The following is a 27,720-nucleotide window of genomic DNA, read 5'->3' on the forward strand; positions in this document are numbered from 1 at the left end:
ATGCGGAGATTTTGGTGGGGCCATAAGGAAAACTTGTCACGGGTTGCATGGATGAGTTGGGACAGTATGAGCAAAGCAAAAACTGTTGGGGGCTTGGGTTTTAGAGATATCGAAATTTTTAACCTTGCACTTTTGGCAAAACAGGGGTGGCGTATACTCCAGCAGCCGGATTCACTAGTTGGTCGAATTTTCAGAGAAAAATACTTTCGAGATAGCTCCTTCCTGCATTCGTCATTGGGCCACAACCCCTCTTTCGCCTGGCGCAGTATCTGGAAAGCAAAGGGACTCCTTGCTGAGGGGCTCTTGTGGAGGGTAGGAGATGGTGGCTCTATCAGGATATGGGAGGATAGATGGGTCCAGTCGAAGCTGAGTCACAATTTGCAAAGGCCTGCAGGGGTGTGTAATGAGGAACGGGTGAGTAGTTTGATTGATCAGGACAGCAGGTGGTGGAATGTTCCAAAATTGCAAGAGCTTTTCTCAGAATTGCAGGTGCAAACTATTTGCAAAATCCCAATTTGCCCGGGAAGACAAGCCGACCAACTTGTGTGGGAGGGAACAAAGAATGGGGTGTACTCTGTTCGAAGTAGTTATCATATGGCAAAGGCGGCAAGGGAGAGGGATATAGGTTCATGCTCGGATTCATGGTCCACCAAGGAGTTATGGAAGCAAATATGGCAGGCAAAGGGACCTCCAGCTCTTCAGATGTTTTTGTGGAAAGCATGCCAAAATGCTTTGCCAACAAAAGCAAATCTAAAATGGCGCCATATTGTATCCGACTCCCTCTGTTCCTTATGTGGCTTATACGACGAGACAGTGGGACACCTCCTTTGGCATTGTCAATCAGCCAGAGATGTTTGGCTTGAGGGCCCAAAGGCATTGCACAAATGCAGCAGTGATGACACCAGCTTCAAGGAAATATTTCTGCTGCTTATGGAAAAGTTGGATGATGTCACTTTTCAACTCTTCACCACAGTAGCACGCTTGCTCTGGTTCAGAAGAAATCACGTTGTTCATGGTGGGGAGATGTGGTCACCGGCATCCATCATGAAACAAGCGAAGGAGCAAATAGCGATTTACGAGAGAACCAGGGTATCACGGAGCCAAGGCCAAGTTTCCACTGCTGCAGCAGAGCGTCCTATGGTGACACGATGGGAAAAACCTCCACAGTTCTTTATAAAAGCAAATTGGGACGCGGCAATTTCTAAGGAGGAAAGCATTACAGGAGTGGGCGTCATTCTTCGGGACCACATGGGTGCTGTCTTAGCCTCCTTCTGCACATTCAAACCCACGGCCATGGAACCTGCAGATGCGGAGGCGATGGCTGCCTGGTATGCTACGGAGATTAGTAAAAAGATGGAGGTGAGGTCTCTTATACTTGAAGGTGATGCGAAGGAAATTACGCAAGCTCTGCAACGCGATACTCTGTGGCATGGGAGTTATTGCATGCTAATTGAGGAGGCCAGGAGAAATTTGCAACAACACAGAGAGTGGCATGTTAGACATGTGGGCAGACAAGCAAATGACACGGCTCACACTTTAGCTAAGGTGGCAATTTCAACAAAGGAGGAGATGTTGTGGAACAGGGGGTATCCTGACTGTATCCATGTAAAAGTCCTTGCCGAGCAAGGTTCCTCTTAATAAATGAATTGAGTTCATTATCAAAAAAAAAAAAAAAAAAAAAAGAAAAAAAAAAGAAAAGAAAATACATACTAAAGGTTATACACCAGTAAATTACTGTATTGAACATGTATTTTTTTTTTTTTTTTTGAAATATACCAAACATCTACTTAATGAAAAGTATAAAATAAAAAATAAAAATAGCAAGAAGGATACTTGAATTCTGATGATCAAAATATTAATAGAAAGTTAGTAGGAAACTCTGATATTGTTGATGTGATATTTATTATATTGTAATACAAATAAAATCCATAAAGTTCTAATCATTTCAGAAAAAATACAGAGTAAAATAAAAAAAATCTTCTCTCTTCTTTTTAATACAAAATAAAACACACATTTCACTCAATATTTAATGCAATCAAATAAATTTCTTTCAACACTTCCAAAAAAATGCTAGAAAATTTGAGTAAATCACAAAACGAAGAAAAAAAAAATCTAATAAAATATTCAAATGAATTAAAACATAAAATCTTATTGGTGTGATACATATTATATTTCAATACAATTAAACTTTCTAGAGAAACAAACATAAAAATAATTAATTTACACTCGTGAAGAATTTATACATAGATACACAAAGATAAATCCAAAAATGATATGAAAAGCGTTCTACAAAAATGAAGAAGAAGCATTTTGGAAGGAAAATTCTTTTTGGTTACCTCTACAAAAGTGAAGAAGAAGTATCTATGTAACTATTTATACATAGATACCCTAGCATATAACTCGCATTATGCTCAGGGTTCTTTATTATCTTTGATTTTAAAACTTAAACGCATCTTCATTTTTTTTTTTATTAATTACAGGCTAAAATAATCATGTTAAAAAATCAATTATCACTCTTTCAATAAAAAGACATGCTAAAGGTTATATTTAAATACAAATAAAATTCATATAATTCTCTATATTTGAGAGAGAAAAAATTTATGAATACAAAATAAAACAAAATCTTTCAATCAAGATTTAATGTAATTAAATAAATCATCTATCTTATTTCAATACAAATAAAACCTATATAATTATGAATATTAAAAATAAAAGGCAAAATAATATTGCTTTCAAAAGTAGAGAAAAAAAAAAAAATCTATAAACATTCAAATGAATTAAAACGTAAGACCTTTAATTTTAGTTTAATTTATATAAATTAGAATATGTTAAAACAGTGTTGGTCTGAAAAAAAAAAAAAAGAAGGATAAGAAGAATAATTACCTCCAATTTTAATTTTTAGGCCAATAGATTATGTTTTTGTTAATGTTGGAGAGCGGAGAAAGAGAAAGATAGAGATGGAGAGAAAAAAGAGGAGAGATATTAATGTTGGAGAGTGGAGGTAGAAATATGTCTTTTTTTTTTTTGAAATTAAGAGAGAGAGAGATGTTGAATGAGAGTGAAAGACTTGGAGAGAAAAAAGAGAAAGAGACGTGGAGAGAGAGGAAAAAAAGGAGTGAGAGAGAGAGAGAGATATGAACCGGTTCAAGAGAGAGATGTGGAATGAGAGTGCTTGGAGAGAACAAAGAAAAATAAATAAAATAAAAGAGAGAGAGAGGAAAAAAAGAGAGATAGAGAGAGAGAAAAAAAAATATGAACCGATCACTTTTTAAAATAATAAGTTAAAAAATCGGTTTAATCTTTAAAAAAGTTGGTCTTTCAATCAAGATTTAATGCAATCAAATAAATCATCTATCTTATTTCAATACAAATAAAACCTATATAATTCCAACTATTAAAAAAAAAAAAGTAAAATAATATTGCTTTCAAAAGTAGAGAAAAAATGCTTGAAAATCCGAGTAAATTAGACAAAAAAAAAAAATCCATAAACATTCAAATGAATTAAAAGATAAGACCTTTAATTTTAGTTTAATTTATATAAATTAGAATATGTTAAAACTTTGTTGGTTTGGAAAAAAAAAAAAAAAAAGGTTAAGAAGAATAATTACCTCCAATTTGAATTTTTAGGCCAATAGATTATGTTTTTGTTAATGTTAGAGAGTGGAGAAAGAGAAAGATAGAGATGGAGAGAAAAAAGAGGAGAGATATTAATGTTGGAGAGTGGAGGGAGAGAGATGTCTTTTTCTTTGAAATTAAGAGAGAGAGAGAGAGAGAGAGAGAGACGTGGAGAGAGAGGAAAAAAAAGGAGAGAGAGAGAGAGATATGAACCGGTGAGAGAGATGTGGAATGAGAGTGAATGACTTGTAGAGAGAAAAGAGAGAGAGAGAGAGGAAAAAAAGAGAGATAGAGAGAGAAAAAAAAATATGAACCGTTCAATTTTTAAAATAATGAGTTAAAAAATCGGTTTACTCTTTAAAAAAATTGGTCTTTCAATCAAGATTTAATGCAATCAAATAAATTATCTATCTTATTTCAATACAAATAATATTTCTTCATTAAGACAATTAAATATATTACAAATAAAATTCCTAGATTTTAATTGTCTCAGAATATTGATATATAAAGAGAGAGAGAGAATTTCGGAACCTTTTGTTTTCTTCATTAAAATAATTAAATGCATTACAAATAAAACCCTTGGGTTTTAAGTGCCCAAAACTTGTTCATTCTTTAAAACGCCATGTGTCGCAATTGTAGGCAATCTCTAAAACATGGGTTCACGACACGTGTCGTAATTCTAAGCACTCTCCAAGTTAAAACTCGGCTTTTATATATATTTGAATAAAAATAATATATAAATTTGAAAAAAATATAAGGGACACAAACGAAAACAGAAAGTAAGAGAAGATAAAAAGAAAAATAGAGAGAGAAAGAGAAAATTTGGGAACCTTTTGTTTTCTTCATTAAGACAATTAAATATATTACAAATAAAGAGAGAGAGAGAGAGAGAATTTCGGAACCTTTTGTTTTCTTCATTAAAATAATTAAATGCATTACGAATAAAATCTCTAGGTTTTAAATGCCCAAAACTTGTTCATTCTTTATAACGCCACGCGTCGCAATTATATGCACTCTCTAAAACATGGGTTTGAGACACGTGTCGTAATTCAAATCCGAGTAAATTAGACAAAAAAAAATAAAAATCCATAAACATTCAAATGAATTAAAAGATAAGACCTTTAATTTTAGTTTAATTTATTTTAATTAGAATAAGTTAAAACTTTGTTGGTTTGGAAAAAAAAAAAAAAAAAGGTTAAGAAGAATAATTACCACCAATTTGAATTTTTAGGCCAATAGATTATGTTTTTGTTAATGTTGGAGAGTGGAGAAAGAGAAAGATAGAGATGGAGAGAAAAAAGAGGAGAGATATTAATGTTGGAGAGTGGAGCGAGAGAGATGTCTTTTTCTTTGAAATTAAGAGAGAGAGAGAGAGAGATGTGGAGAGAGAGGAAAAAAAAGGAGAGAGAGAGATATGAACCGGTGAGAGAGATGTGGAATGAGAGTGAATGACTTGTAGAGAGAAAAGACAAAGAGAGAGAGGAAAAAAAGAGAGATAGAGAGAGAGAAAAAAAATATGAACCATTCAATTTTTAAAATAATGAGTTAAAAAATCGGTTTACTCTTTAAAAAAATTGGTCTTTCAATCAAGATTTAATGCAATCAAATAAATTATCTATCTTATTTCAATACAAATAATATTTCTTCATTAAGACAATTAAATATATTACAAATAAAATTCTAACATTTTAATTGTCTCACAATATTGATATATAAAGAGAGAGAATTTCGGAACCTTTTGTTTTCTTCATTAAAATAATTAAATGCATTACAAATAAAACCCCTGGGTTTTAAGTGCCCAAAACTTGTTCATTCTTTAAAACCCCTCGTGTCCCAATTGTAGGCATTCTCTAAAACATGGGTTCACGACACGTGTCGTAATTCTAAGCACTCTCTACGTTAAAACTCGGCTTTTATATATATTTGAATAAAAATAATATATAAATTTGAAAAAAATATAAGGGACACAAACGAAAACAGAAAGTAAGAGAAGATAAAAAGAAAAATAGAGAGAGAAAGAGAAAATTTGGGAACCTTTTGTTTTCTTCATTAAGACAATTAAATATATTACAAATAAAGAGAGAGAGAATTTTGGAACCTTTTGTTTTCTTCATTAAAATAATTAAATGCATTACAAATAAAACCTCTAGGTTTTAAATGCCCAAAACTTGTTCATTCTTTATAACACCACGTCTCGCAATTATATGCACTCTCTAAAACATGGGTTCAAGACACGTGTCGTAATTCAAATCCGAGTAAATTAGGGAAAAAAAAAAATCCATAAACATTCAAATAAAGTAAAAGATAAGACCTTTAATTTTAGTTTAATTTATTTTAATTAGAATATGTTAAAACTTTGTTGGTTTAGAAAAACAAAAACCAAAAAAAAAAAGGTTAAGAAGAATAATTACCTCCAATTTGAATTTTTAGGCCAATAGATTATGTTTTTGTTAATGTTGAAGAGTGGAGAAAGAGAAAGATAAAGATGGAGAGAAAAAAGAGGAGAGATATTAATGTTGGAGAGTGGAGGGAGAGAGATGTCTTTTTTTTTGAAATTAAGAGAGAGAGAGAGAGACGTGGAGAGAGAGGAAAAAAAAGGAGAGAGAGAGAGAGATATGAACCGGTGAGAGAGATGTGGAATGAGAGTGAATGACTTGTAGAGAGAAAAGAGAGAGAGAGAGAGGAAAAAAAAAGAGATAGAGAGAGAGAAAAAATATGAACCGTTTAATTTTTTAAATAATGAGTTAAAAAATCGGTTTACTCTTTAAAAAAATTGGTCTTTCAATCAAGATTTAATGCAATCAAATAAATTATCTATCTTATTTCAATACAAATAATCTTTCTTCATTAAGACAATTAAATATATTACAAATAAAATTTCTACATTTTAATTGTCTCACAATATTGATATATAAAGAGAGAGAGAGAATTTCGGAACCTTTTGTTTTCTTCATTAAAATAATTAAATGCATTACAAATAAAACCCTTGGGTTTTAAGTGCCCAAAACTTGTTCATTCTTTAAAACACCACGTGTCTCAATTGTAGGCATTCTCCAAAACATGGGTTCACGACACGTGTCGTAATTCTAAGCACTCTCTACGTTAAAACTCGGCTTTTATATATATTTGAATAAAAATAATATATAAATTTGAAAAAAATATAAGGGACACAAACGAAAACAAAAAGTAAGAGAAGATAAAAAGAAAAATAGAGAGAGAAAGAGAAAATTTGGGAACCTTTTGTTTTCTTCATTAAGACAATTAAATATATTACAAATAAAGAGAGAGAGAGAATTTTGGAACCTTTTGTTTTCTTCATTAAAATAATTAAATGCATTACAAATAAAACCTCTAGGTTTTAAATGCCCAAAACTTGTTCATTCTTTATAACACCACGTGTCGCAATTATATGCACTCTCTAAAACATGGGTTCAAGACACGTGTCGTAATTCAAATCCGAGTAAATTAGAGAAAAAAAAAATCCATAAACATTCAAATGAATTAAAAGATAAGACCTTTAATTTTAGTTTAATTTATTTTAATTAGAATATGTTAAAACTTTGTTGGTTTAGAAAAACAAAAACCAAAAAAAAAAAGGTTAAGAAGAATAATTACCTCCAATTTGAATTTTTAGGCCAATAGATTATGTTTTTGTTTATGTTGAAGAGTGGAGAAAGAGAAAGATAGAGATGGAGAGAAAAAAGAGGAGAGATATTAATGTTGGAGAGTGGAGGGAGAGAGATGTCTTTTTCTTTGAAATTAAGAGAGAGAGAGAGAGAGAATTTCGGAACCTTTTGTTTTCTTCATTAAAATAATTAAATGCATTACGAATTAAACCTCTAGGTTTTAAATGCCCAAAACTTGTTCATTCTTTAAAACGCCACGTGTCGCAATTATATGCACTCTCTAAAACATGGGTTCAAGACAGTGTCATAATTCTAAGCACTCTCTACGTCAAAACTCGGCTTAAAACCTCTAGGTTTTAAATGCCCAAAACTTGTTCATTCTTTATAACGCCACGTGTCGCAATTATATGCACTCTCTAAAACATGGGTTCTGGACACGTGTCGTAATTCAAATCCGAGTAAATTAGACAAAAAAAAAAAAAAAATCCATAAACATTCAAATGAATTAAAAGATAAGACCTTTAATTTTAGTTTAATTTATATAAATTAGAATATGTTAATACTTTGTTGGTTTGGAAAAAAAAAAAAGGTTAAGAAGAATAATTACCTCCAATTTGAATTTTTAGGCCAATAGATTATGTTTTTGTTAATGATGGAGAGTGGAGAAAGAGAAAGATAGAGATGGAGAGAAAAAAGAGGAGAGATATTAATGTTGGAGAGTGGAGGGAGAGAGATGTCTTTTTCTTTGAAATTAAGAGAGAGAGAGAGAGAGAGACGTGGAGAGAGAGGAAAAAAAAGGAGAGAGAGAGAGAGATATGAACCGGTGAGAGAGATGTGGAATGAGAGTGAATGACATGTAGAGAGAAAAGAGAGAGAGAGAGAGGAAAAAAAAAAGAGATAGAGAGAGAGAAAAAATATGAACCGTTTAATTTTTAAAATAATGAGTTAAAAAATCGGTTTACTCTTTAAAAAAATTGGTCTTTCAATCAAGATTTAATGCAATCAAATAAATTATCTATCTTATTTCAATACAAATAATATTTCTTCATTAAGACAATTAAATATATTACAAATTGTCTCACAATATTGATATATAAAGAGAGAGAGAGAATTTCGGAACCTTTTGTTTTCTTCATTAAAATAATTAAATGCATTACAAATAAAACCCTTGGGTTTTAAGTGCCCAAAACTTGTTCATTCTTTAAAACACCACGTGTCTCAATTGTAGGCATTCTCTAAAACAGGGTTCACGACACGTGTCGTAATTCTAAGCACTCTCTACGTTAAAACTCGGCTTTTATATATATTTGAATAAAAATAATATATAAATTTGAAAAAAATATAATAGACACAAACGAAAACATAAAGTAAGAGAAGATAAAAAGAAAAATAGAGAGAGAACGAGAAAATTTGGGAACCTTTTGTTTTCTTCATTAAGACAATTAAATATATTACAAATAAAGAGAGACAGAGAATTTCGGAACCTTTTGTTTTCTTCATTAAAATAATTAAATGCATTACGAATAAAACCTCTAGGTTTTAAATGCCCAAAACTTGTTCATTCTTTATAATGCCACGTGTCGCAATTATATGCACTCTCTAAAACATGCGTTCAAGACACGTGTCGTAATTCAAATCCGAGTAAATTAGACCAAAAAAAAAAAATCCATAAACATTCAAATGAATTAAAAGATATGACCTTTAATTTTAGTTTAATTTATATAAATTAGAATATGTTAAAACTTTGTTGGTTTGGAAAAAAAAAAAAAAAAAAAAGGTTAAGAAGAATAATTACCTCCAATTTGAATTTTTAGGCCAATAGATTATGTTTTTGTTAATGTTGGAGAGTGGAGAAAGAGAAGGATAGAGATGGAGAGAAAAAAGAGGATATATATTAATGTTGGAGAGTGGAGGGAGAGAGATGTCTTTTTCTTTGAAATTAAGAGAGAGAGAGAGTGATGTGGAGAGAGAGGAAAAAAAGGAGAGAGAGAGAGATATGAACCGGAGAGAGAGATGTGGAATGAGAGTGAATGACTTGTAGAGAGAAAAGAGAAAGAGAGAGAGGAAAAAAAGAGAGATAGAGAGAGAGAGAAAAAAAATATGAACCGTTCAATTTTTAAAATAATGAGTTAAAAAATCGGTTTACTCTTTAAAAAAATTGGTCTTTCAATCAAAATTTAATGCAAGCAAATAAATTATCTATCTTATTTCAATACAAATAATATTTATTCATTAAGAAAATTAAATATATTACAAATAAAATTCCTAAATTTTAATTGTCTCACAATATTGATATATAAAGAGAGAGAAAATTTCGAAACATTTTGTTTTCTTCATTAAAATAATTAAATGCACTACAAATAAAACCCCTGGGTTTTAAGTGCCCAAAACTTGTTCATTCTTTAAAACGCCACGTGTTGCAATTGTAGGCATTCTCTAAAACATGGGTTCACGACACGTGTCGTAATTCTAAGCACTCTCTACGTTAAAACTCGGCTTTTATATATATTTGAATAAAAATAATATATAAATTTGAAAAAAATGTAGGGGGACACAAACAAAAACAGAAAGTAAGAGAAGATAAAAAGAAAAATAGAGAGAGAAAGAGAAAATTTGGGTACCTTTTGTTTTCTTCATTAAAACAATTAAATATATTACAAATAAAGAGAGAGAGAGAATTTCGGAACCTTTTGTTTTCTTCATTAAAATAATTAAATGCATTACGAATAAAACCTCTAGGTTTGAAATGCGCAAAACTTGTTCATTCTTTATAACGCCACGTGTCGCAATTATATGCACTCTCTAAAACATGGGTTCAGGACACGTGTCGTAATTCTAAGAACTCTCTACGTCAAAACTCGGCTTAAAACCTCTAGGTTTTAAATGCCCAAAGCTTGTTCATTCTTTATAACGCCACGTGTTGCAATTATATGCACTCTCTAAAACATGGGTTCAAGACACGTGTCGTAATTCTAAGCACGCTCTATGTCAAAACTCGACTTTTATATATACTTTTGTTTTCTTCATTAAGACAATTAAATATATTACAAATAAAGAGGGAGAGAATTTCGGAACCTTTTGTTTTCTTCATTAAAATAATTAAATGCATTACGAATAAAACCTCTAGGTTTTAAATGCCCAAAACTTGTTCATTCTTTATAACGCCACGTGTCGCAATTATATGAAGTTTCTAAAACATGGGTTCAGGACAGTGTCGTAATTCTAAGCACTCTTTATGTCAAAACTCGGCTTAAAACCTCTAGGTTTTAAATGCCCAAAACTTGTTCATTCTTTATAACGCCACGTGTCGCAATTATATGCACTCTCTAAAACTTGGGTTCAGGACACGTGTCATAATTCAAATCCGAGTAAATTACACAAAAAAAATAAAAAAAATAAAAAAATCCATAAACATTCAAATGAATTAAAAGATAAGACCTTTAATTTTAGTTTAATTTATATAAATTAGAATATGTTAATACTTTGTTGGTTTGGGAAAAAAAAAAAAAAAAAAAAGGTTAAGAAGAATAATTACCTCCAATTTGAATTTTTAGGCCAATAGATTATGTTTTTGTTAATGTTGGAGAGTGGAGAAAGAGAAAGATAGAGATGGAGAGAAAAAAGAGGAGAGATATTAATGTTGGAGAGTGGAGGGAGATAGATGTCTTTTTCTTTGAAATTAAGAGAGAGAGAGAGAGAGAGAGAGAGAGACGTGGAGAGAGAGGAGAGAGAGAGAGGAAAAAAAAAGAGATAGAGAGAGAGAAAAAATATGAACCGTTTAATTTTTAAAATAATGAGTTAAAAAATCGGTTTACTCTTTAAAAAAATTGGTTTTTCAATCTAGATTTAATACAGTCAAATAAATTATCTATCTTATTTCAATACAAATAATATTTCTTCATTAAGACAATTAAATATATTACAAATAAAATTTCTACATTTTAATTGTCTCACAATATTGATATATAAAGAGAGAGAGAATTTTGGAACCTTTTGTTTTCTTCATTAAAATAATTAAATGCATTACAAATAAAACCCTTGGGTTTTAAGTGCCCAAAACTTGTTCATTCTTTAAAACGCCACGTGTCGCAATTGTAGGCAATCTCTAAAACATGGGTTCACGACACGTGTCGTAATTCTAAGCACTCTCCAAGTTAAAACTCGGCTTTTATATATATTTGAATAAAAATAATATATAAATTTGAAAAAAATATAAGGGACACAAACGAAAACAGAAAGTAAGAGAAGATAAAAAGAAAAATAGAGAGAGAAAGAGAAAATTTGGGAACCTTTTGTTTTCTTCATTAAGACAATTAAATATATTACAAATAGAGAGAGAGAATTTCGGAACCTTTTGTTTTCTTCATTAAAATAATTAAATGCATTACGAATAAAACCTCTAGGTTTTAAATGCCCAAAACTTGTTCATTCTTTATAACGCCACGTGTCACAATTATATGCACTCTCTAAAACATGGGTTCAGGACACGTGTCGTAATTTTAAGCACTCTCTACGTCAAAACTCGGCTTAAAACCTCTAGGTTTTAAATGCCCAAAACTTGTTCATTTTTTATAACGCCACGTGTCGCAATTATATGCACTCTCTAAAACATGGGTTCAAGACACGTGTCGTAATTCTAAACACTCTCTACGTCAAAACTCGGCTTTTATTTATGAGGAATGATAGGGACCCAACTTTTTTGCCCAACAAAAGTCCATCTTTTGCCTTATTTATTTTTAAAAAATAAAATAAAATAAAAAATGAAAAAAATGTTTGAAGCAACCCTATCTATTTTTTGTCTTTCTTTTATTTGGTATTTTTAAAAAAATGAAAAATGGTATTTTTTTCATAATAATGTCATTTTTTTTAAGTAATTGTCATTATTATGAAGAAAAATACTATTTTTCATTTTTTTAAAAATACTAAATAAAAGAAAGACCAAAAATAGATAGGGTTGCTTCAGACATTTTTTCCATTTTCCATTTTGGTTTTTTTAGAAAAAAAATAAAATGTAAAAGTTGGACTTTTGTTGGGGAAAAAAGTTACCTTTAGCATTTCTCTTTATTTATACTTTTGTTTTCTTCATTAAGACAGTTAAATATATTACAAATAAAGAGAGAGAGAGAGAATTTCGGAACCTTTTGTTTTCTTCATTAAAATAATTAAATGCATTACGAATAAAACCTCTAGGTTTTAAATGCCCAAAACTTGTTCATTCTTTATAACGCCACGTGTTGCAATTATATGCACTCTTTAAAACATAGGTTTAGGACAGTGTCGTAATTGTAAGCACTCTCTACGTCAAAACTCGACTTAAAACCTCTAGGTTTTAAATGCCCAAAACTTGTTCATTCTTTATAACGCCGCGTGTTGCAATTATATGCACTGTCTAAAACATGGGTTCAGGACACGTGTCGTATTTCTAAGCACTCTCTACGTCAAAACTCGGTTAGAGAAGATAAAAAGAAAATTAAATAAAGAGAGAGAAATAGAGAATTTGAAAACCTTTTCTTTTCTTCATTAAGACAATTCAATTTACAAATAAAACATCAAAGAATCGGTTCAAACAGAAATTATGGGAGAGAGAGAGATTTAAGACATTTAAGTGGAGATTGAGGGAGAGAGAGAGACCTACGGATTTATGGGAGAGAGAGTTAGCACAATTAATTAAAAACAAATGAATTTAGATATAAAATTATGGGAGAAAGATTTAAGACATTTAAGTGGAGATAGAGGGAGAGAGAGAGAGACAAAATTATGGGAGAGAGAAATAGTTAAGACACTTAAACCATATAATTAGTTTAGAGAGAGAAAAGAAAAGGTTCAAACATAAAATTATATTAAAAAAAAAACGGTTGAAACATAAATTATGGGAGAGAGAGAGATTATGGGAGAGTGAGAGTTAGCACAATTAATTAAAAAAAAAAAAAAACGAATTCAGATATAAAATTATGGGAGAGAGATTTAAGACAATTAAGTGGAAATAGAGGGAGAGAGAGAGAGACAAAAAACGGTTGAAACACAAATTATGGGAGAGAGTTAGCACAATTAATTAAAAAAAAAAAAACGATTGAAACACAAATTATGGGAGAGTGAGAGTTAGCAAAATTAATTGTCAACGCCACGTGTCGCAATTATATCTACTCTCTAAAACATGGGTTCAGGACACGTGTCGTAATTCTAAGCACTCTCTACGTCAAAACTCGGCTTTTATATATACTTTTGTTTAGGGGTGCAAAGGCGGGCGGTTAAAAACCGCCCGCTAACCGCTCTAACCGCTTAACCGTATTAACCGCTAACCGCCTAACCGTTATAACCGCTTAGCGGTTATTGGGTTTACTAACCGTAACCGCTAACCGCCTTTTTATATAATATATTTTTATAATTATAATTATAAAAATATTTATAAATATAACATAATCACTTGATCATTAAATCACAATTTTTTTAAAACATAATTAAATCACAATTTGAGTATTAATATATTATCACTATAATTTATATGATTATATCACATGAGATTGATCATTAAATCATTTGATTATATAATAACAAATTATACATATATAATATGACATAACTCATAAGTATACCAATTCATACTAATACAACAATTAAATATCTAGAGACTTATTTCCAATATATGTTATAAACTTATAAGTCTATATATGTTATAAGTCTATATAAGTCTACATATGCATATGAATAATATAAATGTATAATATCAATACTTAATCATATGATTCAATGACAATTCAAATACTTTATTCAAGACTTCAAGTGAATCATATTATTAATGTACAATGATGATATGATTCGTATAATATCAAATTAAGTAATTGACATTGGATTAAACAATGACCAATGTGTTACTTATAAACACAATTTAAGTATTAATGTATTATCATTATAATTTTAGTAATTTATATATTATCACTGTAATTGATATGATTATATCACATGATGACTTGATCATTAAATCATATGATTATATAATAATAAATAATACATATATAATATGACATAACTCATAAGTCATAAGTCTACAAGTTAATCATATGATTCATGTACAATGATAATCACAATTGATTCAATTGAATTAAACAATATATTACTTATAACTACAAGTCTACAATCTAATTAAAGCATTATTAGATACTTTAGGAATTTAGGATTTAGGAGTTTGAACATTACCATTTATCATTAGATATTAAGTTCAATTCAAAGAAAAAAGATTATAAGTAAATATGATAAGAATTTAAATAATTAATCATATGATATAATTTAATGAGACTATATGATTATATAATATCAAATTAAGTAATTGACATTAGATTGAACAATGTGTTACTTATAATTACAATTGAAGTATTAATGTATTTTTTGAACATTTTTTAGAAAAAGAAATTTAACCATTTTTTGAAAAAAAAAAAAAAAAAAAAAGAAGAAAATTAACCATTTTTTGAACAATTTTGAATTTTTTGAACCATTTGTAACAATTTTTTTAAAATTGAATCATTGATAGTTAATAGTTTTATCCTTCAACCTTTTTTTTTTTAAAAAAAATTATATAAAAGGCAAAACTACGTCGTTTTGCACCTGTATATATTCATCTCTTTCTTCCAACCCTAAATCTCACGAAATCTCAAAATCACTCAAAGTTGCTGAGCAGCCTCTCTCAAGTCTCAACTCTCTCAAACTCACCCGCTGCTCACGATCGGCTCAACGAAAATACTGGGTAGTTTTTTTTCCCAAATTAGACAGCCAAGGTCAGTGATTTTGGGTTCATTTTCTTGGAGTTTTTCCCGAGCTACTTTGATTTTTGATTTCCTACTATTTTACAATTCTTTCCAATGATTTTGGGTTGTTTATTGTGTATTTGTTGATTATTGGGGTATGATCGGAATGGGTTTTGGATTATATTGGGCCCAAGAAGATATTAAAAATACAAGAAAAAAATGAGGGTAAAAAAAAGCCCAAAAAAATAAGCCCAAAAAGCCCTAAAGAAAGCCAAAAAAAAAGCCCAATTTTAAAAAAGCAGTTAGCGGGCGGTTATCAATTTCGCTAACCGCTAACCGCTAACCGTTAGGCGATTAGCTGTTGCGGTTAGTAAAATTTACTAACCGCTAGGGCGGTTACGGTTAGCGGTTATTGCCACTAACCGCTAACCGTAACCGCCTTTGCACCCCTACTTTTATTTTCTTCATTAAGACAATTAAATATATTACAAATAAAGAGAGAGAGAGAGAGAATTTCGGAACCTTTTGTTTTCTTCATTAAAATAATTAAATGCATTACGAATAAAACCTCTAGGTTTTAAATGCCCAAAACTTGTTCATTCTTTATAACGCCACGTGTAGCAATTATATGCACTCTCTAAAACATGAGTTCAGGACACGTGTCGTAATTCTAAGCACTCTCTACGTCAAAACTCGGCTTAAAACCTCTAGGTTTTAAATGCCCAAAACTTGTTCATTCTTTATAACGCCACATGTCGCAATTATATGCACTCTCTAAAACATGGGTTCAGGACACGCGTCGTAATTCTAAGCACTCTCTATGTCAAAACTCGGCTTTTATATATATATATGATTAGAGCCAAAGGTCCTAGGATCGAACCTTGACTCCATCAATTCACCCAATTTAAATTAAATATTCTACATGTTAGGCCTCACCTATTAAAAAATTTGAGTTTGAGCCCACACGTGAAGGGGAGTGTTAAACTAATGATTAAGTGATTAAATTTATCTCTTCTTATAAGCTTAAGCTTTTGGGACAACTGGTGATTTAACAATTATTAATATGTTCCATATTTCCTTAGTAGGGTACTGCCTTTTATCTACAAAATTTGTAATCTATCATCTTTTTTTTTTTTTTTTTGCTTTTAATTTTTGACATACAGATTTCTTAAAGGGCAGAATTTTGATGGTGTGCTTCCACCATCATTGGTGAAACTAACCTACCTCAAGGCAATGCAAGAAGAGCTTCCAATTATTTATCTTTCGTCTTATTACCAAAAATTTAGGTTATAAGCTTCTATACTAACATCAAATTTTTCTCTTGCTGATAATGATTTCAATAGGAACTACCTTAGTGGTACAATACCACAGGAATGAGCTTCTACAAAGTTGGAAAATCTGTAAATGATTCTCTAAACTTTTGTGACCAAGGTTAGCCAGTAAAATCTAACTACTAACCTAATATTGGAATGTATCAAGTGCAGGTCCATCAGTGGAAACAGCTTATCAGGGCCTATTGACTACTTGGGAAAGATTACCACTCTTAAATCTCTATATGCTCTAGATCTCTATATTAAAATGATCACAAAGCTTCATTTGGTTTAGCCCTTTTGTAATCTTGAAGGACTGTATTTCAGGAGCATAGAGAGGAACCTGTTTCCTGGACCTGTTCCCACTGAGCTTGGGAACTTGGTGGACTTGGAGAGACTATTAATGTTTCTTTCTTCCAAATAACATTTCTAAGTTCTCAATGATTTTAGTAATAATTTAACATTAGAATTAGTCGAACCGGTCTTAAGTTTTCATCTGGTGACTGCAGCATTTTGAATGCTAACAATCTCACGGGAGAGTTGCCTGCCACTCACACTAATCTAACCAAATTACAAGAACTGTAAGTGGTCATAACCTTTTCCTTTGCTTTATTAGCAATAACTTTAGATTTTTTCTTGAAAAATTTTCAGCTTTTTATTTCACTCAATCTTGTTTCCATTTGGCCCATATGCAGCAGGATTAGCAGTAACAACTTCAGTGGAAGAATGCCTGACTTCTTTCGAAGCTGGAAACAACTTCAGGAATTGTATGTGATTTTTACTTCAATGCTATGTAAATCTCTTCTACCTGAAATTTTCAGGTGTAATTTGAATCCATTGGAATTGTGTTCTTAACAGAGAGATCCAAGCTAGTGGTTTTGAGGGGCCTATTCCTACTAGCATTTCTGTCTTGAGTAATTTGACCGAGCTGTGAGTTCTGCTTTCTAATTTAACATTTTCGAGTGCATAATCTCTATGATACATTCATGTGATTTTTAAACTAATAAAATGTGTTCCTGAAGGCGATAACAGTTCTTGATTGATGATGCAATTCTATGCAGAAGGATTAGTGACTTACTAGGAGAGGGTTCATCTTTTCCGCCATTACAAAACATGAGAAGCCTGGAAAGATTGTAAGGCATTTTTATGTTGTAAAATGCTCTGCAATTGGAATAATGCACCTCTTGTAGCAACACTTACATGAAGTTTGTTTATGGTTCAGGATGCTGAGGAGTTGTAATATCTCTGGACCAATCCCTCCATATATCTCAGAAATGGCAAAGCTAAGTAGATTGTAATTCTTCTATCTATTATTTCTCTACTTTTCAGTGCAGTACATGGAGATTATGACTTGTATAATAATATTTACATTGAAATGTATGGACTTATCCTTCCATTGGAGCTTCTTGCAATTTGCTAATATTTGGCATTCATAGAAGTTGGAGACCTTTTAATGTTAGCTTGACAGAATAGAATGTAGTATTAGGTGTTAGCAATTCAAGAGATAGGATGGTATCTGCTTTATAATGAATGTGACTTTCAATGCCAAGACAGAATGTTAGCCAAGTACACATATAGATTAGTAAGATAATGAAATTGCATTGGTTTGGAACTCCTGCACATCTCATTAGTTTGGTATGACATGAAAGCCTGTTGCATTTTCAAAAGTTTGCTTGATAACTGAGAGTTTTAGTAAATAAACCACACAATACATAAAAGTGACAAGTCGATCTAGAATTTTATTTAGGAAAGGCAAGTAACTTAAGAATGGGAAAGGTCATATGAGAAATAAGTCAATATTTGGATGTCTAATATTCATAATACCATGACAATGAGATGAATCAAGGTCATTCAAAAAGAATCAAGGTTGAGACTAGTCATTTAGGTATATCTTACACATAGATATTTGTTTCGGAGTGTGTTTCATGAGACAAATTCTAGCTGCTTAAGCCCATTTCTTCAGCCACCATATCTAGAAATACCATTTGTGTGATTCTCAGTTGGGTTATTTTGTGCAGCTATGTATTCATCAGATACACACTAGGTACTCATTGGATTATTAGTAGAAAATAAAATAAATTTACACCAGGAGTGTTAAAGTATTGATTAACTAATTAAATTTACTTCTTTCTATTATCTTAAACATTTTGGGACAATTAATGATTTAACATAAATTTCCCTACAAAACACTCTCAATTGGGAAACACACATATCTCTTGTCTCTACCATGTTCACTCGAAAACTTATTTATAATTTTTTGTTCTTAGACCTCTGTTTTTCTTTCTTTCATTTGTTTTCTTTCTTTCGCAGAGATCTCAGCTTCAACAGATTGGAAGGAAAAATTCCAGATTTCGAAGTTCTAACAAAATTGGACACCATGTAAGAAATCTAAATTCTTGAGGAAGGCTAACTTACAGCCTGATGCCTAGGGGCCTCGTTAGTTTGTGTTAAGCTTGACATTGATTTACTCCCTAAAACAATTCAAAGGTTTTTTGTCCTCTTTTGTTTTTCAGTTTTTGCATAGATGACCCTAGCTAATAGCTTAAGCTTTTGGTACACAATTCTTTTAACTTATTTTGCCATGCAAGAACTGCAATTCAATATAAGTTTTCTATAAGAAAATTTAGTGCAGCAGCAAGTTTAGATACTAAATAATTTGAACCAGAATCACTAGAATGCAAGTAGCACATATTCACACAATCATCACCTTTAGGATTGTAGCTTAACAAAGAGATGAGGCAAAAGTTTTAACCCTCGTCGATCCACTTGGAATGGACTACTATGATAACAAGTCATGTCTGAAGGCTTCATACATATGGAATCAGCTCATGGAAGCTTAGAATTTAAATATTTTTTTTTTTCTGTATGAACATTTCTAATAGTAACAATCTGAACATTTCTAACGGCAATGTGATTTTTGTTGATAACTGGATAGATATCTGACAGGCAACTTGATCAATGGGCCTATTCCAGAATGGATCAAGAGCAGAGATAGCCGCTAGTTAGTTTTCTATCCTAATTTCTACATCATTTTTGCATGAGATTTCCATTCATTTATGTATTACACTTATTTTAGACTGCAGAAGCATGTTCATTAAGTTGTTAACATTTATATATCTAGATAAGTACACATGAAATCCTACTGTGTGACCAGTGCTTCATTAGATGACCTCACTGGTTATCAGGTGTAGGGAACATTCTAGCATTTTGCTTCCATCTTCCTCCATGTGTTGTCACCTAGAAAGAGCTTCAATTTTTCATTCCATTGTTTGATGTTTGTTTTTATAGCTTGCAAGTTAACCCCATACTAGTGTTTGTTTAGCTTTTACAAATCCAGTGTGAGGTGTTGCAAATGTTGTAATATTGTAATTAGATCACAATGTTGTTTTAGACTACTCCTAATATAAGGCTGGCCTTTCTCAGAACATCCATAAAGATGGTATTTTACTGTATTGTTTCATTGTTTAGCTAATTATGGTAAGAAAGCCTAAAGATCTTGTGTCAATGGGTGGTTAGTAAGGTACTAACTTTGTATAGAGTTCTCTGAGTTATGAAACTCTTTTTGTTAAAAAATCAATCTAAATTAGATCAACTTAAATATGAACATCAAATGTAACAATATGGTTGGTTCAATACATTTTTCTATGGGGTGGGATTAGAAAGACTAAAAGAAATTATGCTTTTGTGCAGCCAAATAGACTTATCTTATAACAATTTTTCCACGAGCTCTGCACCAAATACTTGTCCAGACAACATGTAAGAATTTTTCCCCCCCTTAACAGAAACCTACTTGAGCATTACAACTTTGATTTCTTCATCTTCTTGTAATCTTTATCTGTGGAACTAACTTGTTTGTAATTCAACAGAAATTTGTTCAGAAGCTTTTCTGGATCGGACAACTCGTAAGCATGTCTTTTGTTAAACTTCTAAGAAAAAGGAGCCTTTATATATATATATATATATATATATTTCAATTTTATTATCCTAACTCATCTTCTTTGTGCTACATTTTAATCTAGAATAATTACAGAGTGTCTGAAGAATAATACATGTTCAAAAGGTACATGCATTGAACTAATACATAATTTATATTTCTTCAATTTCTTTTATCAAAAAGAAGAAGAAGAAGAAGAAGAAGAAGAAGAAGAAATTGGTTAATCTTTCAGGGTGCATAACAACAAGATTAAACTATCAAACATAATGGAATATCTCTTCAATCATGTTTGGTTGCATCTAATTACCTTGTAATGATACTATCCAGATCAGTACTCATTGCATATAAATTGTGGTGGAAGGGCAACCACAATTGGAGACATCAAGTATGAAGAAGATTTAGACCCGGGAGGTAAAGCAAAATTTGTTCGCATGAAAGATGATACTTGGGGCTTTAGTAGCACTGGATTTTTCTGGGATGCTGCTGGTACCTCAAAAGACTACATAGCAGAAAATGTATCCAGGCTCGAAATGAACAACTACCTATTATACATGAATGCACGTCTCTCTCCTCATTCTCTAACATATTATGCGCACTGCTTGGCAAATGGAAACTATACTGCGAAACTTCATTTTGCTGAGATAATACTCTGAAACAATAGATCTTTTTCCAGTGTCGGAAGATGGATGTTTGATGTTTATATACAGGTACAGGTAGTAAATCAGATTGTTTTTCTTCTCTGTATGCTATAGAAGATAATTTAACTGAATTACTTCGTTACAGAATGAATTGGTGTTGAAGGATTTTAATATTCAAAAGGAAGCACATTGAGTTGACAAAGCAGTCATTAGGAATTTTACAGCAGTTGTTTAGAATAAAACTTTGGAGGTTCGCTTTTATTGGGCCAGTAAAGGGACACAAGATATCCCAAAGAGAGGAACATATGGTCCTCTTATATTAGCTATCACCATAGATTCTGGTGAGTAACATAGGTTATCACCATAGACTCTGGTGAGTAACATAGGTTATATTAGCTATCACCATAGACTCTGGTGAGTAAAATAAAAGATGTTTACTATAGAGTGGATGCAAAATAAAATACTTGAAAGAAAGTTAATGTGCAGCCTGGTGGAAGACTTGTCCAGATTTTTGTGTTATAGTTTTCTTTTGTTTTTCTTTATTAGTTAATCCATGTCTTGAACCATCGAGACGTATTGTCTCTTACACTAGATCTTATGCTACTATAGACAAGAAAACAAATATGCAGTCCTACAATCACTGTTGTTTGCTACCTTTTTCTGCAAATTTCGAGCCTCCCAATGACAGAAAAAAGAAGATATTCATTGGGGTTGGAACTGTAGTTTTTGTGTCAAGCCTTGTTTTCTTGATTTTAGGAATTCTTCGGGGGAAAGGCTATTTAGGAGGGAGGACATCAAGGGAACAAGGTAATTTAGTTCAGACGTATTAAGTAGTCAGAACACCCAAGCAGTCTTGTAATGTTTTAAGATGCAGTCCAACATGTTAACCTCGTTCCTTTTGCAGAGCTGAAAGGATTAGATCTTCAAACTGGTTTTTTTACCTTCAGACAAATTAAAGTTGCCACAAACAATTTTGATGTTGCAAACAAGCTTGGGGAAGGTGGCTTTGGAGCTGTATACAAGGTAATCTACTATTCCATCATTGTCTTCTATCTTTGTGTGAAAGCATTATATATATATATATATATATATATATATATATATATATATATATATATATAATTTCAGCAGTCAGCTCCCTATCTGGTTCAACAGATGGTGGCAAGGTCACGGGATGATTCCCGAGATTTTACCTCCAGAACTTACAGATGCACTACAGCAGTTCTCTACAGCTTACAGAGTTAATGAAGCAGAAAGTCAATTTCCTTCTTTGCTCCATATGGCAAAGAAATATAAAATCCCATGGCTCTTCAAGTGGGATTATGTCAATGATCAAGGAATTTGCAGAAGAAACAGATATGTCCGCTGGTGGGACAAATACAACATTTACAAAATCCTTTCATCAATACAGAGAGAATTTCCTTTATTCACCACTCAAAGCCAATTCTTGGCAAGCAAATCACATCTACAGACAGAAATTGCAGCAGCCATGGCCCAGGTCCAATGTAAAGAAGACCTCAAGGACCTTTGCAGAAGCCTTCTCCTTAAAGCAGAAGGCATTGAAAGTTTGTTTAAAATTTCTTGTTCAGATAAACCATAAATATTCCATTCATAAATCCTATCAGTTGAGACTGAGAATTGGTTAAAAACATTTCGTTTTTTATATTGAATATCTGGTGGTGTAGGTCTAGAGTACCAAGTGAGGGCGTTAGGTGTTGGTTTAATCATTCTATTTACTTGAAATTCGCCGAATTGTTGTTCAATTTGTTGTATTTCTTGATCTGTAGTTTGTTCAGATTCTGAACTTTGTGTTTCACTTGTTTCAGATATGATTATTTGTTTGTTTTTTCTAATGACTTGGACAGTTCTAGATGGGGTGGCTTCAGTTTTGACATTTTCAAGGGTTTTTAGCGCGTCATTCTTGACATTTTCAAGTTGTTTTAGCATATTATTGACCTTTTCAAGGCAGGTTTCGTCTTTATCCTTTAAGTATAACGTTTTGGGTTGTGAAATTTTTAAGAGGGGTTGTTCGTAATGAGGTTTTTTCTTTTCAGTTTGAGTTTTAGTTGGGGGTGTAAATCTGTTTTCTATTCGGTCTAATTGTTTTCCTATGGTTTTGAGGCTTTGGTTTGTGAAATTGTTTTGTTCCATAATTTTTTTATGTTTTCGTCATCTTTGGAAGTTTTAAAAGGGGAGGCTAAAATTTTTGATCCTTTAAAGTTTACAAAAATCGGTTCTTTAGGAGGATGATTTGCTTCTATTATTGTTTTATCTTCTTTTTCCCATTGGGTTAACATGTTTAATTTTTTATTTTCATAAATTTCTATAAAGTCAAAGAATTTTATATGTAACTTATATTCATTCATAAATTTTTTCCATTCTGCAAAGATTTTTATTTTTTGTTCTTTCGTATATTTTAACTTATATTTTTCTCTTTTTTCTGTATTCCTATTCAGCACTATTCATCTGACAGAACACTGTTCATTCAGCACTATTCACCCGACAGAACACTGTTCATCTACAGTATTCAACTTTTAATTTTCTATTTAACGCTCCTTCAGCTCTTGTAAAAATAGATCTGATTCTTCCGAACTAAACTCTCTTTTCTTTTCTCCCTCTCTGATCATCTGTGATATCTCACAAAATGTATGTTAGAGTTTCATCTATGTACAACAGAATGTTTTGTTCAATGAAAACTTCTTCAAGCTAATTTTACAGCATCATATTTTCGTAAGTCTTTATTTTCATGTATCTTATTTTCATTATGTATATTCTGGAATTTGTGATTCCAATTGAAGTATCTTCAACATTTCATATTCATCTTCATAATTATATCTTTGTGTATCCATCTAGATATGCTGTTCATATTTTACCTAGATTCTTTCAAGCAGTCTCTGTTTAAATCACTATGTCTTTAATTCTTCCGCTTATGTCAACTCGTTTTGCGAGTCCCCTCTTGGTATCAGAGCCCAGAGTAGATCTGTTAAGTATATTTTCAGATGTTATCTTTAGCAAAATCTTTAAGTTCTATGGGATGTACGATTTGTGCCGTCAGCGCAGTTAGGCCGGGTAGGCTTGTAAGTCGGAAGGACACACAGTAGGACACACAAATAGCTATTCCAGAACACTTAAAGACCAGTTAAAGAGAAGCATTTGGAAGTAGAAAGTCTTCAATTTTGTTGTCTTGTCCTTAACAAATATTGTGAATTATGTCTAGATTGTTTAGATCCACATCTTCTACGAGCTCTAGATCTAGTTTACCTTCTTTACCTGATATAGTTAATGAAGAAGAATTTAACATCCCTGAAGCAAATATAGATTCACATGATTGGAATATACCCAAGGTCCCAACCAAAGAAATTTATAAATCAAGTTTTTCACCCTTGTCTTTTAGCAATGATTACAGCGTTAAAACAGTTGAACAAGTCTATGCTTTAAATAAACATCATGACACATGTCAATTACTTTCTAAAGAAGTAATTAAAAAACTTAGAGAAAAGAAAATGAATTTCCTTCATGTAGGATTAATCCAAGTTGCAGTAAAACCCCTAGTCCGTCTAGGAATTAATGCCTCTGTACTTTTGTGTTTAAGAGATGCAAGACATAAAGATTACAGCACTAGCATGTTAGGGGTCATTGAATCTAGTCTTCATAAAGGACCAATTCATTTTAATTGTTTCCCTAACTTTACCTTAAGTTTAAATGATTCACATATCTTAAAAGCTTTAACTTTGAACATTAAAACAACAGGTTATGATATGTTAGAAGGAAGCCAACCTTTAGAATTAATTTACAGATTTTATTATAAATCAATGAAAATAGATCTTAATGTGCATGCTCTTGTTAAAAGTCCCAAAGATAAAACTTTACTTATACAGACACACTCTTGTGATGCAAATGTCAGAGTACCAAAATCAGTAGTATGGTCTGAAGTAGAACTTCCAACAGAATGGCTATTAGAAAATGAAAATATTCCAACAAAAACAGAAAATACAGCGTTTGATCTAAATTACTTACAACAATACTTAGATGGTACTGTTAGGTTAAGTTTTGATAGATCAAGAATCAGCAAACCACCCTTCATGATAAAAGAAACAGCTTTCTAAGATACACTAACAAGCCATAGAAATCCACAAGATACAAGCCGTAAAAATTCTGCCTCTTCCTCCGTTAATGTTGAACCTTTAAGAAGAGATAAAAATTTAAAGTTAAAAGGTATAAAGGTAGAATATGTAATAAGCTCCCCATGTTATACAGCTAACCAAGAAAATTTTGAAGAAGAAGGACCAACTTCCCCAACACAAACAGATATAGAAGAACCTCCTTTACACCCACAATTAATGGCTATAAGTAAACCATTTACTTTAGATGTCCAACCCTTAATAAAAAACTATAACTCTACCAAGAGGGGACTCGCAAAACGAGTTGACATAAGCGGAAGAATTAAAGACATAGTGATTTAAACAGAGACTGCTTGAAAGAATCTAGGTAAAATATGAACAACATATTTAGATGGATACACAAAGATATAAATATGAAGATGAATATGAAATGTTGAAGATACTTCAATTGGAATCACAAATTCCAGAATATACATAATGAAAATAAGATATATGAAAATAAAGACTTACAAAAATATGATGCTGTAAAATTAGCTTGAAGAAGCTTTCATTGAACAAAACATTCTGTTGTACATAGATGAAACTCTGACATATATATATTCTCTCTTTCACAACTTTTACTGGTTCGTTACATTTTCGGATATAGTTTATACATAACTAATAATGCATACTTTCAATGCAGGGCACGTTATTAGATGGTACCATAATTGCCGTTAAGCAACTTTCTTCTAAATCAAAGCAAGGAAATCGAGAGTTCGTGAATGAAATAGGAATGATTTCTAGTTTACAACATCCAAATGTTGTTAAGCTGTACAGATGCTGTATTGAACGAAATCAATTATTGTTGGTATATGAATACATGGAAAACAATAGCCTTGCACATGTTTTGTTTGGTAAGCTTTGTGTTTTATCCTTGGCATGAAGAATAGGAATTGAAAGCCATGAATCATATAGGTTGAACTAAAATGTTCAATATCATTGATTGAGCTATATGCACCAATTGTAGAGCCAGAGGGTGGCGGAGTGAAATTGGACTGGCCTACTAATCCATCGCCAGCACTTCGACCCACAATGTCTACAGTTGTGAGCATGCTTGATGGCCAAACTGTTGTTCATGAGTTGATCATGGATCCAAGTATTTATGGTGATGAGTTGAGATTTAAGGCTTTAAGAGACCAATTTGATCAGATCTTGGGACAGAGCTCAAGTGATACTCGAAGTCTCATTCAATCGTCAGACGCCACACGGATTGGCTCTTCTGCTACATTATCAAGTTGATCTTAACTCTACGTAAAATCACCATAACATCGCCCTTATAGCGATGAAAAGTTCTTGCTTAATGATAAGAAAGTATATTGAATCCTCTAGTTTGAAAATATTTGATTTTGGTTAACATTGTTGGGAAAAAATGTTGTAACATGAAGTTGAGGATACATTAATTATTAGAAATTCTCCCTATACATGATTAATCATTTGATATGTTCCCATGGTTTTACCCTCCTGCATGAGTTATCTTGGAACATGTTAGAGCAAACTAAGGTTTCCAGGCAAAGTTTAATATAGTTGGGCATTATAATGTTCAACCAGCATGTTGGTTGTCACATTGAAAGTCATATTTAACCCCATAGGAAATTGGATAGGGTTGAAGGGTATTTCGAGGGTCATACTCTTATTTGTGTCCCCTGCTTTGGGAATTTGGGTAGGGTTGAAGGGTTTCGAGATGGTCATGCCCCTTCCCATCACCTGTTGGTCCGTAGTTTGTTTCGTTGACAAAACTTTGCCTACTTTAATTGTCTTTTTTAGGCCGGATTATTTATTTGACTAATTTCCAAATGTTCCAAGGAAGGCTCCGTCACCTTTGTTTTTTTTTTTTTTTTTACATGTCCACACAAGAGGGGGGATTCGAATTAGTGACCTCCGCTTTATAAGGCGTGGTCCCCAGCCGATTGAGCTACCTTTTAGAAACTCCTTTGTTTTTTAGTTTAAGAAGCTATCCTTTGTATGCTTCACAACAGTTAAAAAAAAAAAAAAAGATTTCCGCTATTGCTCGGGTTGCCCTATTTTAATGTAACTATTTTACTCATGAAATATTGTTGTTATGCCCCTCTGGCCCTTTTGGGACAATCTTTGGCTGCCTGTGTAAATTGGCTTGTGCAAATTGGCTTATGGAGTATGCATGGATTAGCAAGCCAGATCCTATCAAGACAAAGCTTTTCTTGAAATTTTTGCTAAATTGTCTTGGAAACTTACATACAAAAAAAGTGTTTTTGAGGTAAACACCAATTTAAATTATTGGAGATTTTAATCCGAAGAAGAAGAAGCAGATGGGCAGCTAGACAAAGATCGGTTCATTGGCGATTTCCCTTGAGAAAGCTTAGACTTTCGAGCTTCAAACTCCTCCTATTCATAATCAAAGGATCCTATAAAACAGCCTCAAATCAAAGCAAAATACTTATAAAGAATGTCATTTGCGCCCGAAAGCCAAGCCTTCTCACTCCTAGGTCAACCCAAATATAGTGTATTTGGTAAAGAGTTTTAAGACAAAAAATGAGAAAGAAATTGATTAATATGATATCAAAGGTAAATGAAGTTTATAATTTTTTGTTAGCAAAAACTGGTTACATATTACAGGTGGCCCAAAATGTAGAATTTCAAAAATCATAATTTCATCAAAATTTAATAATAATCAATTATAAAATTAATTGTGATTTTAAAAAAGCACATCATTTTTAAAGTG

General features: G+C 31.8%; 1 pseudogene; it reads left to right on the plus strand.

The window, feature by feature from the left end:
- On the plus strand, nt 1-26,261 carry LOC148588062 (uncharacterized; annotated as a pseudogene).
- Nucleotides 26,262-27,720: the final 1,459 nt, after the last annotated feature.

The sequence above is a fragment of the Corylus avellana genome, chromosome 1 (genome assembly GCF_965113065.1).
Source record: "Corylus avellana chromosome 1, dhCorAvel1.hap1.2, whole genome shotgun sequence".
In the NCBI taxonomy this organism is placed as follows: Eukaryota; Viridiplantae; Streptophyta; class Magnoliopsida; order Fagales; family Betulaceae; genus Corylus; species Corylus avellana.